This window comes from Sinocyclocheilus anshuiensis, unplaced genomic scaffold (assembly GCF_001515605.1).
Source record: "Sinocyclocheilus anshuiensis isolate Anshui unplaced genomic scaffold, SAMN03320099.WGS_v1.1 scaffold207, whole genome shotgun sequence".
NCBI lineage: Eukaryota > Metazoa > Chordata > Actinopteri > Cypriniformes > Cyprinidae > Sinocyclocheilus > Sinocyclocheilus anshuiensis.
This window is the reverse complement of record NW_015551045.1, coordinates 3,574,404-3,587,305: the sequence shown is the minus strand read 5'-3', so window position 1 is coordinate 3,587,305 and position 12,902 is coordinate 3,574,404. Positions and strand designations below refer to the sequence as shown.

Here is a 12,902-nt window from a genome sequence, read left to right as displayed (position 1 = left end):
TCATATATTATGTAGGAGCCACAGGCCTCCCTGGTTGCAGCAACTTTCATTTTTATTATTGATACTTTGCGCCAGTTTTCCAGGAAGTGATGATTTTATTCTCTTGAACGCATGTGACAGATGTTTTATGCAGTGTTCTAATTCTGTAAATGCACAGCTTTGGATGGAAACATAGTTAGTGTGGCCAATGATGCTGCTTATTAACATGTTTACTTTTTTTTTTTTTTCTAGCATTGTAATTCAGAAGCAGAACAAGAGATGAAAGATCTTAAGCCCTCTCTCAAAGTTTGAATTATGCAATCAAAGCATAGTGGAAATGTATTGAATATGCAAATGAATAGTTTTCTAAAAATGTGTTTGAGTTGTTTTAGAGGGCTTATACGTACACACACACACACACACACACACACACACACACACACACACACACACACACACACTTTGTGTATTCCTTTTGTGTTTCAGTAGGTTTAGTGCAACATGGATTGTGGCTGAGTAGATGATGAAAGAATTTTCAGTTTAACACAAATCATCTGTGAGTGTGCACTTTATCTTCAGCTAACGTAGCACGGACATGCCGGACGATGGAGTCTCCGACGATCACAGCGTCGCGTTCCGTCACGCGGAGGGGAGCGAAGCGGTTCCGGGTGGAAATCACGAAGACAGGAGGCGGCGGAGGGGGAGAGGTCGTCGCCCTGGGCCTGGCTCGCATCTTTCGCTGCGGGTGCACCCAGGGTCCGTGGTGTCCCGGGCACCGGAGTGAAGGACATCTGGGAAGATCGCGTCCTGGGTGCACCGGGCCTGTGCAGAGAAACACACGGAGTAGAGGTGGTGGGAGAGTTAGCAGCGCGCTGTATACTTACCCCGGATTGTGAGCGTCAGCCCGGGATGTTTCGAGCGCGGCTCTCCGCTCTCTCAGCTGGGTCTGCCTCTCCACCAGGTTGCGGATCTGTTTCTCCACGGCCTCCAGCTCGACCTGCACCGAATGCAGCTCGAACGTGTCCGCTAACAGCGGACTCAGGAAAACAAAATAAAACTAGTGATAACAAGGTGCTCTGATTGTTTTTGTTGTAGAATACGATCGGGGATATATTCACATGTTATAGAAACGAAAATGATGGTGTATAAAATGTATTTTAAGATAAAAAATAGACGATAAAGAATTAACTTGACGGAGCTCGAACTCAAAACAATCTCTTCTGATAAACAAGAATGGTTTCCTACATGTTTCCTATATGTCAATGACCAGACACTCTTGGAGTTCTACTTGTGACAATTTAATTCAGCTCATAGCCCTTAATTGCTAATCTACCTAGAAAAATGGTGGATCTTTAATGCGAGCACTGAAGATAGCACTGTGCTGAAACATCTGCTTGCTCGTGTCCACTTGTTTTTAACTCACATGCACTCTGCACTTTTTGCATGATGCAATTTATAAAATAAAAAATGCTTTGCTAGACTTTTTCAGCCTATATTGAATTCAGTGTGTGGCTAGATAACTTCTTGTTCGTTTTCATGTATTTTGGGCCCTAAAATATTTCCTTCAAAAGTTAAGATTGTCCTAGTGCAGGTGGACAACACTGCGGTAGTTACATAAATCACCAAGGCGGACTGCGTTCACGCCACCTGAATAGGCTAACGCAGCAGATTCTGCTTTGGGCACAGGACAAGTTCCTGTCTCTCAGGGCAATTTACATTCTGGGGCATATTAATGTGGTAGCAGACTTGCTGTCCAGACAAGCTGTGACACATGGAGAATGGAAACTGCACCCCAAAGTAGTCAGTCAAATTTGGGAAAGATTTTACAAAGCAGAGGTGGACAGCCCAATGCCCCCTCTAATTCAACCTGACTCGTCCAGCTCCCCTGGGTCTGGACGCAATGGCCTGTACATGGCCCAGACTGCGTCTTTACACATTTCCCCCGATTACTCTGCTCCCAGGAGTCTTGGCCAAGGTCCGTCAACAAGGTTCTCGCCTCTTACTGAAAGCGACTCATTGGCCGACCAGTGTGTGGTTCTCAGATCTAATATCCTTCCTTGATGGCTCACTGTGTGTGATTCTGATCAGGAGAGATCTCCTGGCTCAGGGGACAGTGTTTCATCCCTGGCCCGAGCTTTGAAACCTACATGTCTGGCCTCTGAAAGAGACCAACTAATAGATGCTGGGCTTCCAGCCGATGTAGTACAGATTATTTTAAGTGCTAGGCCTCCCTACACTAGAATAAGCTATGCCCTCAGATAGCACATTTTGAAAAAGCCGGTGCATGACACACCACACAGACCCAGTTCACTGCCAAGTTGTTTCAGTGCTGAAGTTCCTGCGAGAAAAACTGTCCTCAGGTACATGTCCTGGTACTCTAAGAGACTATGTGTGCACCATTTCAGCTTCCCATGCTCTGGGGTCTCTGTAAGAAAGCACCCTCTAGTTGCCCGCTTCATTCGTGGAGCTAAGCAGTTGAGGCTGGCCACCAGAGTGACAGTCCTTTCGACTTAGCTGTAGTGCTCGAGGGTCTGGTTGGGACCTCTTTTGAACCACTAGAGTCAGCCACTGTTAAACTTCTGACTCTAAAGACTCTTAGCTCCACAGCGGAGCTAAAGACCACCAAAGCAGAGCTGATGGAACTGGGGACTACCAAGGTGGAGCTGATTGAACTGGGGACCACTAAGGCAGAGTTGACGGGACTGAAGACCCCTTTAGCAGAGCAGGCAGAGCTGAAGACCACCACAGCGGAGATGAAGACCACCACGGATCAGGTGGAACTAAAACAGACAGCACTGATAAGTTATAAACGGCCACTGTGGAACAGGCAGAGAGTTGGGGACAGCCTCCTTGGCCAAGACAGGGCAGACTGAGAGTTCAGGGATGACATTCACCATATACTTACTTTTTGCCCAAGGCTATTTGCATATTCTGACATCTAAGGATTAATACGTGTGTATAACCCTCGATACACTTGTTTTTTGTTTGTTTTTTTTCTTTGAATATCCGTAATCTGCTGTCATGTTAGCTTCCCTTTTAACTATGTTCCATTCTGTGAAACTGTAATTGGCTATTCCACCTTTTCCTACTCATCATCGACTTAACATTATTGTTTCATTTTTACATAAATATATCTATTATGCTAAAGAGCTGTGGTTTGCTACACAGAATGCCATTTTTTCCAAATAGGGAGAGAATAATGTCATAGCAGTCTTTTTAATATATCAGTCTGTATTAGTGGGGTAATGGTACACATACTCGTATTGAAAATTTTTGGTACGGGTCTTTCAGTTTGGAGCGCATGTGTACCGAGAAAATACAGAATTGTTTTAACCACTGCATGAGTGGAACTTCATTGGAAACTTCCAGTTTTATGTATTGTTACTTTTGATAAGAACAAAGTCTCATCTTTCAAATTATGTAATTTTTTTCAGGATATTCAAACAATAAATGCTGTTTTGGCACTCTTTGATGTGGCGTCACAGATTGCTGTATAAAATCCTCAGTTCAAATGGCAGCACGGCACGCGAGTGAGCGTGATCATCCCTTGCTCTTTACTACTAGTTTTAATGCGAAATAAACATGAATGAACATCTCATGCCTCATGTAATTGCTCAATCAGTGTTTCAACCGCGTAAAGACGTCAAAACAAAATGTCACGTAACATTTCATTACCTCAGGCAAGTCATCAGTGTCCACAGCTCGTTAGTTCACTAGAGAAATTAAGTCTACAGATGAGCATTTTGCGAAATATTAGACTATATACTTATTATATTTTACTTCACCTGTTAGTGATGTCTTAATTATTTAATATATGCTTAGGCCCAATCCCAATTCTATTTTATACCCCTTCCCCTACCCCTACCCCTACCCCTACCCCTACGCCTACCCCTTCCCCTTGAGTGTCAAGGGGTAGGGCTGAAAATATTAAGAAATGGGACACCACTACTACACCGTTACACATCATCATACATCGTCGCTAACTCCTACATCAAAGAAAATGCGCCGATGTTTATCACAAACTTCCAAGATGCCGTTGGTAGCTGCAGTGATCTCAGTTGTGTGGGTTACAGCTATTTTTTTGCATTTGTCTTCTGCACTTCGCAGTGCACCTGTTACACTGAATGAACTCGAACAAACTGCATATTCGGGACAAAAGACAGTGTCAGTGTCTTTACCACCCTTAGGCGCTTAAACTGCCCTCAAAGGTGCTAAAAAAACATTTACACCTGCACCAGATCATCTTGACAGGAAACATCACAACAGCCTGGTTTGGGAACAGCACCAAACAGGTTCTGTGCATGGCTGTGTGCATGACTCGTGTTATACCACATGCTTTACTGGATTCAGGCAAAACGGTAGAAGAACTGATATAACAATTTATTTCATGAAATAGTCAAAGGGTTTATTGTTTATTCAGGCTGTTTAATAGTTTCTTTATGAGGTTTGACATGTTGAATATGAAAATCTCATTACTTTTTGTGTATCATTAACAGTATGTTGACAACTTATACTAAGCTAGTATTACTCATACATAAAAATTTATGACTAGACCCACAATGTTCTAGAATGTTCCAGAAAGCACTAGAACATTTCAGAATATTCCAGAATGTTACAGAAACTTCTAGAATGTTCCCATCCTTGCAAAAGGAAACTATATTTAAAAACAGGCAAAATTAGTTTCAAAAACGTAGGCTAACTGTATAAACCAATGTTTCATAATTAATGCTAGAAGCTGACCTAAATGTTTACCAAATCATTGATGTTACATGATAATAAATAGTACAGTAATAAGAGTAACAGAACCATAAAAAATTAAACTAAAACAAATTTGTTACATTGTGTATAATAAGCCCTCTCTGCATTCAAATGGTTTATTTTGTTATGTAAAGAGAGTGTAAATATCTACCCTATGATGCAAAATGGACATGCCCATGTATCGTTTCAAATTCTTTGTGTATGGCGCAATCTGCTGGTCATCTTGCACAGTGCAGAATGCCAACCATTTCAACACTCAAATAATAATTATGAGAATATTACAAAATATTAATAAAAAAAATTGATATGATGTATTATGCCTAACTATAGCGTGATCCTAAAAATATATATATATTTTTTACTTTGTGTTTAGAAAATTAGAACTCAGAAAATTAATACAACTATGTAGCAACAGTATTGTACTACATACACATGCCAGAGGGTTCAATTCAGACAAGCTTCTTGTGCATGATGGCAACCAATTGTACTCTCACCTTCCATTGAAAAACGCAAAGGAGCAATCGGCTCTCATTTCAGAGGCTGATTGTGTTACTAAGCAACTGTGTTAAGTCATATCCTTTCACCATCTGTTGCCAATCCATTTTAGCGCCCACTGATTTAAATGGCAGCCACTTAATGAAGACGGTGGGTATATCATTCCCAAAATAGCTAAGCCATACTAAAGTGTCACATGATACATTCATCTGCACAATAATTGGAGCTTTCCCTATCCTCGTATGCCATTTTATTTCTCTTTCTTTTTTCAGAAAAAGATGGGATTACTAAGGTCAAGAGCTACTGTAACACGAAATGAAAAATTTGGTTGCACACTTTCCCATTAGTTCCTAAGAAGCCTGCAGAATTTTGACAGACATTTTCTGCAAGGATTTGTATTTTATTTTTTCAGGATTTTGACAGTCTGTGCTTGTTTTTGTGTGGGAAAATGTTAATTTCATTGCATACAATATAAAAACAAAAGAAAAAGTTTTTGGGAGCTGACATTATTGACATTATGCACGCTGTCATCAGTTTTTGACAGACGGGTATGAATTCAAATGTGAAATCTTTCATTGTTCACATATAAATTACCAATAAATTGAAAAATGGCTAGGTTCCCTCATATATTAATAAATTAATTTCCATGTCTGGAAATTACATTGCTTTGTGATCAAATTATTTTAATTTTTTTGCTAATTAATTAAATCATTCCCATTTGCAACCGACTAAATTTCAACTTCATTACTACAAAAGTGTAATTACAAATATTTTGAGATACATGACATACAAGTTTCTATAGAAATGACATTTAATATTTACCAAAATTAGTTTACCATAAATGTTTTCCGGTACATTTTAGCAGTACACATATTTCAAAGACAACTTATGTAATTACATAAATCACAAAGAAAGATGTACTTAAGTAGTGGATGGATGAAGTACCAGAAAGCCACACTTAAGTAAAATTATACAGACATCTTACCAGAAAATTACTTTGTATTATATATAATACTATATAATTTATAATACTATTATATATTATTTGAGTAAAAGTTTTAAAGTATGTGATATTTATTGTACTTATGAAAAGTTTTTTTTTTTTTTTATTAAACGTACTTGTAACGGAAGAGGTCTGACGCAACAGGTTAGTATATATAAAACTGGTTTATTTGGTCACAGAGAGTACAGGGGTAGGGTCCAGAGGATGGGATGGTGAGTGAGTCGTTTGTAGAATCGTTCAAAGGATATGATGCGTGGGGTAATCCGAGTCCTTTGGCTTTAAAGGCGCTGGGATGCAGGCAGGAGGAGCACACACCTCAGCGATCCGGGAACTAGGAGGAACAGGAGACACTTGGAGACGAAGAGACACTAGGAGGAACACAGGCGGTAAGTAAGGCAGGAAGTATTCACATGGAAGTAGTAGCAAAATCATTGCGTCCTCTACGTGTATACGAGACCGGACAATGAGGGTGTCTGAGGTGTGTGCTCTTATGCAGGCTGGATGATGAGGTGCTCGATTAGTGACAGGTGCAGGTGCTCAGAACTCAGGTGAGAGGGATCGTTGTGATTGGGTGGTGGCGGAGCCTGGCCGATCTGTTACAGTACTTAAGTATTGAAAGTAAAAGTGCAATTAAATGCAAAAGGGAAAAGGAGCAAACAAATATATAGGCCTATTCAATAAATGCTTATACTCAGTTTGAGCAGCAAGATTGTGTTCCGTTTTAACTCTTTCTTCCATTTTACATCTCTGGGTAAGCATAAGAGGCACTTCATCCGGTACTTAGTCTCTTTCATTCCAACATAAGAAAACTGGAACCTACATCTGAAGTGGCTTTTAGATTTATTTACACAGTTTAATGTAGCTCAGAGTGGACATGCATGCATTTAACCTGCAGTTAAAAATGCATAAATAATGATTTGTTTGAAACATAAAACGTTGAATATTGATATTTGAAATTATTTGAAACATATAAAAATAGTTGAAATGTGAAATTAAAACAGCCAGATGACATCAAGTCAGTGTTAAAGGGGTGGTCTACCAGCTTTTCTCGAAGGCTTGATTGTGTTTATGGGATGCACTGTAACGTGTTCATGCTTCGTTTTTAAAACATCAAATTATATTTCACATATTTTACCTTTATTCTACACCACTTTTCCATTCACCTAAAAACTATCTGTTGACTTTCTGGTTCCTCCTTCAGAAATTTACTATGGGCTCAGATTGGTTAGCTGGCCCAGTGTGTTGTGATTCGCTAACTGCCTAATGTATGTTATCCGGAAACCCATGCCACTTACCATAATGGGTAGTTGCATGTGGTCCCTGTGTATTGTAAACAATGGCGTCAATACTGCCTTATAAATTTGAGCCTGAGTAAGACCCAGAAAATATTATTGAAGAGGATCGAGCAGAACCTATGCAAGCACGACTCTTACAGGACATTTCAGAATGTGTTTTTTTTTTTGTAGTTACCTCATATATTTTTTAGATAGCTGTTATTTGTAAATGCTACTGCTGTTTATGTTGTCTTTTGATATACGGTTTTATCCATACTAAAGCTTTATCCATACTACAACATAAAATTAACGATAGAAACTATTTAAGGAAAACACATCAACAAAGTATGAGTAAGTAACTTACTTACAGGTAGTGGCCCATAAAAATAGCTTCTGCTTTTATAGTTTGAACTGCTCCATCTTTGAGGACAAGCTTATGGTCAAATCCGGCATTGAACTTGTGCAGATAGAGTCAACAAAACTCTACTACAACACAGCCCCACCCCCTCTGATGCGCGTTGCTGGGGGCAGGGTTTATGTAAAATTTCAGGGTTTGTGATGTCACAAACCCAGGAAGTGACACATTGACCGCCACAATTATCCACCACCCCCTGCCATCAGCTCCCATGTCTCACACACACAAGCGTGACTTTAGCACTATATTTAGCAACTTTCAGATCTTTTTTGGTGGCTTTTTCCTTACAAACTGACAAACCTAGCGACTTTTTTGGATAAACCTTAGCTGTCATTCAGCTGGACGATGTCGCCAGTATTGGTCCGCGAGAGCGAGGTATGACTTTTCTGGCACAGTATCATCTCTCTCTGCGTCTATTATATGCAGTGAGCAGCAGAGAAGCAGCACTGTTTTGAATTATAAATACGAACATAGCTATCTGTTAATATGCACATCGTTTGTTACTCAGATGCAGGCAGTGTGCTGCATGAGACAAAAAAGTAATATAGCCAAAACCACCAGATACAGCCGCTCTTTAGTGTAGATGTATGTTGATTTTATCAAATAATGTTGCAATTATAAATCAGGATTTAAGGAGTAAAGTGAGTGACTCCTGGTTAACATGTAGTATCAATGGGTCGTGTTTAGCCACTATTTATAATTGTTTTATGTATGACAACAGAAACTATGTAAATGGGAACAGCTTTATGTGGGCATTCAGTTGTATTAACAGTGTTGGGGGTAATGCATTACAAGTAATGCGAGTAACAATCAGATTACTTTAAGTTACTAGTAAAGTAACACATACATTTTTTAATTTAGAAGGAAATATCTGACTTACTTTTTCAAATAAGTAACATAAGGGTATATATAAGGAGGGAACGAAGACGTCACATCAGAACGAACTGACGAATTGGGATTTTGCCTGAGAGCCCTATAACCTTTGAGTGTAACAAAACGAGCCAATGCCCACTGGCGTGTGAGCTTTATGTCACACACCCCGACCCGCATTGCAGGTATATCAGGAAGAGCGTGTGCAATTGCACATTAAGTTTTTTGATTAGGAGCCGAGACAGTGTCTCCCGGCCGTTCAGCGGTGATACAGCAACTGTGACAGGACGTGGCATCTCCGTTCATACGTCATTCGTTACATATGTGACTGAGACATTCCCTTTCAGTCGGTCACGTTTGACATCACATCAGAACGAACCGACGAATTGTGGCGTTACATGAAAACGATATGAGAAATTTTATTTCATGATATCTAAATTATATATATATATATACATATATATTAGGGCTGTCAGTTTAACGCGTTAACTTAATTAGTTATGCATGGGCATGGCTGGTCCTGAGCCTGATAAGCCAGGACTAAGGCATCCACTATCCAGTGGGCGAGCGACAGAAATTTGAGCTCCACTGTCTGCAGTTCATTGTCTCCACTATCTTTACCGTCCACTGCATTGTGATGTGCAGCGATAGCAGCAGCATACACTTTCAGGGTGGAGGGAGACAGCCTTTGCTCCAACCCTTCCTGCAGAAAAGAAAGCACAACCCCGACTGGGCATCTCCAGGGTCCTCTCGGTGAGACCACCCTGATGGTTGATGTATGCAATGGCCGCAGTGTTGTTCGTGTTGACCAGTACGACCAGTGTTGACCAGTACGTGCTTGTTGTGTAGCAGCAATTTGAAGCGGCGCGGAGCAAGCCATACCGCTAGCCAGTGATGTGCCACTGTAGTCGAGGTCCTGTCCAGGAGCCCAATTCTGCATGCCTGTTGAACATGGCACCCCAGCCGATGGCAGAGGCATCTGTTGAGACAACAACATGCCTGGACACTTGAAGTAGGGGAACCCCTGCCCGTAGTTGAAACTTGAACGTCCATAGTCAAGGAACGCCGCTTGCCTTGATGCTTTACAGGCTTGGCAGGGGCAGAGACAGGCGCCCTCGGTGATGAGCAGGCAGAGGAGCTGCAGCCGGTGGCGATGTAGAGGCAGTGGCGGCCCGCTGGGGCAGGATGTGTCTTATGGCCTCCGTCTGCTTCTGTGCGGCCAAGAACTGTTAGGCAAAGTTCTTAACCGCATCGCCAAAGAGGCCAGCCTGGGAGATCGAGGAGTCCAGAAATCTGTATTTTTCGGTCTCCCTCATATGTGCTAGGTCCAGCCATAGGTTGCGTTCCTAGACCACCATGGTGGACATTGCCTGACCCAGGGACCGCACAGTGACTTTCGTCACCCGTAGGGCGAAGTCCGTTGCTGTGTGTAGTTCCTGCATTACGCCTGGGTCAGAACCACCCCCGTGCAGCTGTTTCAGCACCTTGGCCTGGTTGACCTAAAAAAAGGCCATAGTGTGTAGGGCGGAAGTGGCCTGTCCAGCGGCTCTGTAAGCCTTGGCCATCAGGGTGGACTAGAACTTACAGGCCCTGGATGGGAGAAGTGGATTACCCCGCCAGGCGGCAGCGCTTTGCAGGCACAACTGCATCGCAATAGTGCGCTCAACTGGGGTAGGATATCCACATACCTGCGGTCCGCTCCACCGTCGAGGTTATGAGGATGGAAGAAGCACTAGCCCTGTTTCGAGCAGAATAAGGTGCCCTCCAAGACCTAGTGACTTCTTCATGCACCTCCGGGAAGAAAGGCACTGGGGATGGGTGCTGGCGATCAGCGTGAGGCACCCCCTGTACCAATCATCCAGCCTTGTGTGTTTGGGCAACGGTGGAGCCTTCCACTGCAGCCCGACACTCTCGTGGCCAGGGAAAGCATAGCAGTCAGCTCTGGGTCTGACTCGGGCAACGCCGCCTTCCTCGAAGGGGGCAACGCAGCCGAGTCTTCCCCCCCCAGAGCCTAGCTCATCACCCGATGCAGTGATCAACATCCTGTCATCAGAGCACGACTCATTCACAAATGCTGATTCAGTGTGCTTTAAGTCCAAGCATGTGATACAGCGATCATGACTGTCAGAAGGAGCCAGAAAGCAACCACATCCAGAAACACACGGGTGGAAAGACATCTTGAAAAAGACGCCACATTACCCGTGAACTCTTTTAGCAGGAACTTGCTCTTTTTTTGCTTACTGTAGTTCTAGACTAAATATGAACATGCATTTACTCATCTCACCTGCACAAAAACAGATTCAGTATTCCTAAAAATGAATAAAGAGTAAAATGTAAACTCAGAATATTATACAAACCTGCAATAATTAAACGTTAAATAAGACAAATGTATTTAATCCCATTTTATTAACCAATGTCTTTGCTACTGGCCTTCAATGATCCAATTCAACCATACTAAGCAAAAATGACACATTTGTTTAATTTTTGTTATTGCTGATTAGTGTTGAACTTTCTTCTTCTGCATCATATTCTTCATGCAATTTGTTTGAGCTCCACCCTCTATTGTACAGACATGAATTTACATTTCCTTCAGCATGAGGTGTGTTCATTTCACTTTTGTTGTAAAAGGGCTTTTACATTTGTAAAAGAAGAACTTTTTATATTAAAAACAAACAAGCAAGCCCTGCCCAGATTTAAAAAGTAACTCAAAATAATGTAACACATTACTTTCCAAAAAAAGTAACTAAGTAAAGTAATTAGTTACTTTTTTAGGAAGTAACTCAATATTGTATTGCATTACTTTTAAAAGTAACCTTCCCCAACATTGTGTATTACAGTATGTGACAGTTCATAGAGCAGAACAGATCTGAAGTGCCAAAACTTGTCTGAACGCAAACTTGATTGCATTTGTTATCATGCTGATATCTGGAGAAGAACATCACTCATGTGATGTATATTAACTATGTTAAATGATATAAATATAAAATACATACAGATGCATTTTTGCCGCCTACAATGTTTAAATGTTTTTTAATAGACTAGCTAAATCACTCTCTGTGTGTGTTTTTGTGATATAGTTGTCAGATCGCACATCATTAAAATAACACTTACCATATTATCACAGACTATATGCTGTATGTCACATTCGCACACCCCAGTCACGATTTGAGTGGAAACTGAAATCATCAACGGTTGTGCCAGCACTTTTTTTGCACATGAGCAAAGGTGTTTTTAGGAGTCTAACTTCTGAGTCTAACAGTGATTCGTCAAACCTGCCTTCTTGCAGTCTGTGTTCTTCCGACTGTATTTTGTAGTAAGTAACGAATATGCTTTGGGCAAATGTATTGGAGTAGGCCTATACATTTTAATTAGGAACTGTGGAGTAAAAGTGAATGTTGACATAAATATAAAAACTCCTCAAAGAAATTGACCACACCATCCCCTATGTATATATATATAGTCTATATATAAATATATATATTGTGACCTACAGCTTATTTACAAACTTCACACATAGAAAACGGCTATTAAACAAGACCATACTTCAAGAATGTTTGTGTTGTGCTTAGCATAATGCATTATGGAATTGAGTTCTCCTTAAAGTAAAAATGCAATGCTGCCTTACAGAATTTGACCAAAAAGACGCTACCTTAAAAGCATAATCATGTACCCGTGATACTGTATGCAGTTCACTAAGCTTTTTAAGAGGGCCGTAATGTGAATAGAAACTGAAATGGGGAAAAATTGTCACAATACTGTAGCTAAACTCTCTTCACAGGTTTCTATAAGAGTGCATGGCACTTGGGCAATTTTTCTCCTGTTTTCTAATTCCTGTCACTGACAATGAAGAGAATAGTCTGCAATAGTTCCCATGGAAACCAGCGTAGTTACTAGGGCCAGCGTGGTTGTCCTGGTAACTGGGTAAATGAGCAAGAGCTACAGATAGCACTCAGGAATCAAGTTTAGTGAAGAATGAATTCCAAACATCATCAGCGCAAATGGGAACAAACCTGTTTACCGGCCTTGGTTTAGCCACATGATACGGTAAAGCTTTCGCTGACTGCACACAACACATTGTTGTATAAGCCTCTTTTATAGAATTAAATAA

The 12,902-nt window shown here is 41.1% G+C and overlaps 1 long non-coding RNA gene across 1 annotated transcript in view; it reads right to left on the bottom strand.

The window, feature by feature from the left end:
* The window catches only part of LOC107661797 (uncharacterized), a 15,465-nt gene extending 6,952 nt beyond the window's left edge, over nucleotides 1–8,513 (bottom strand). Inside the window, exons 1-2 of the long non-coding RNA XR_001631142.1 lie at nucleotides 8,417–8,513; nucleotides 8,307–8,310 (exon numbers count right to left, since the gene is read on the bottom strand). This is a non-coding gene — a long non-coding RNA (uncharacterized LOC107661797). The remainder of the gene's footprint in view (nucleotides 1–8,306; nucleotides 8,311–8,416) is intronic.
* Nucleotides 8,514–12,902: the final 4,389 nt, after the last annotated feature.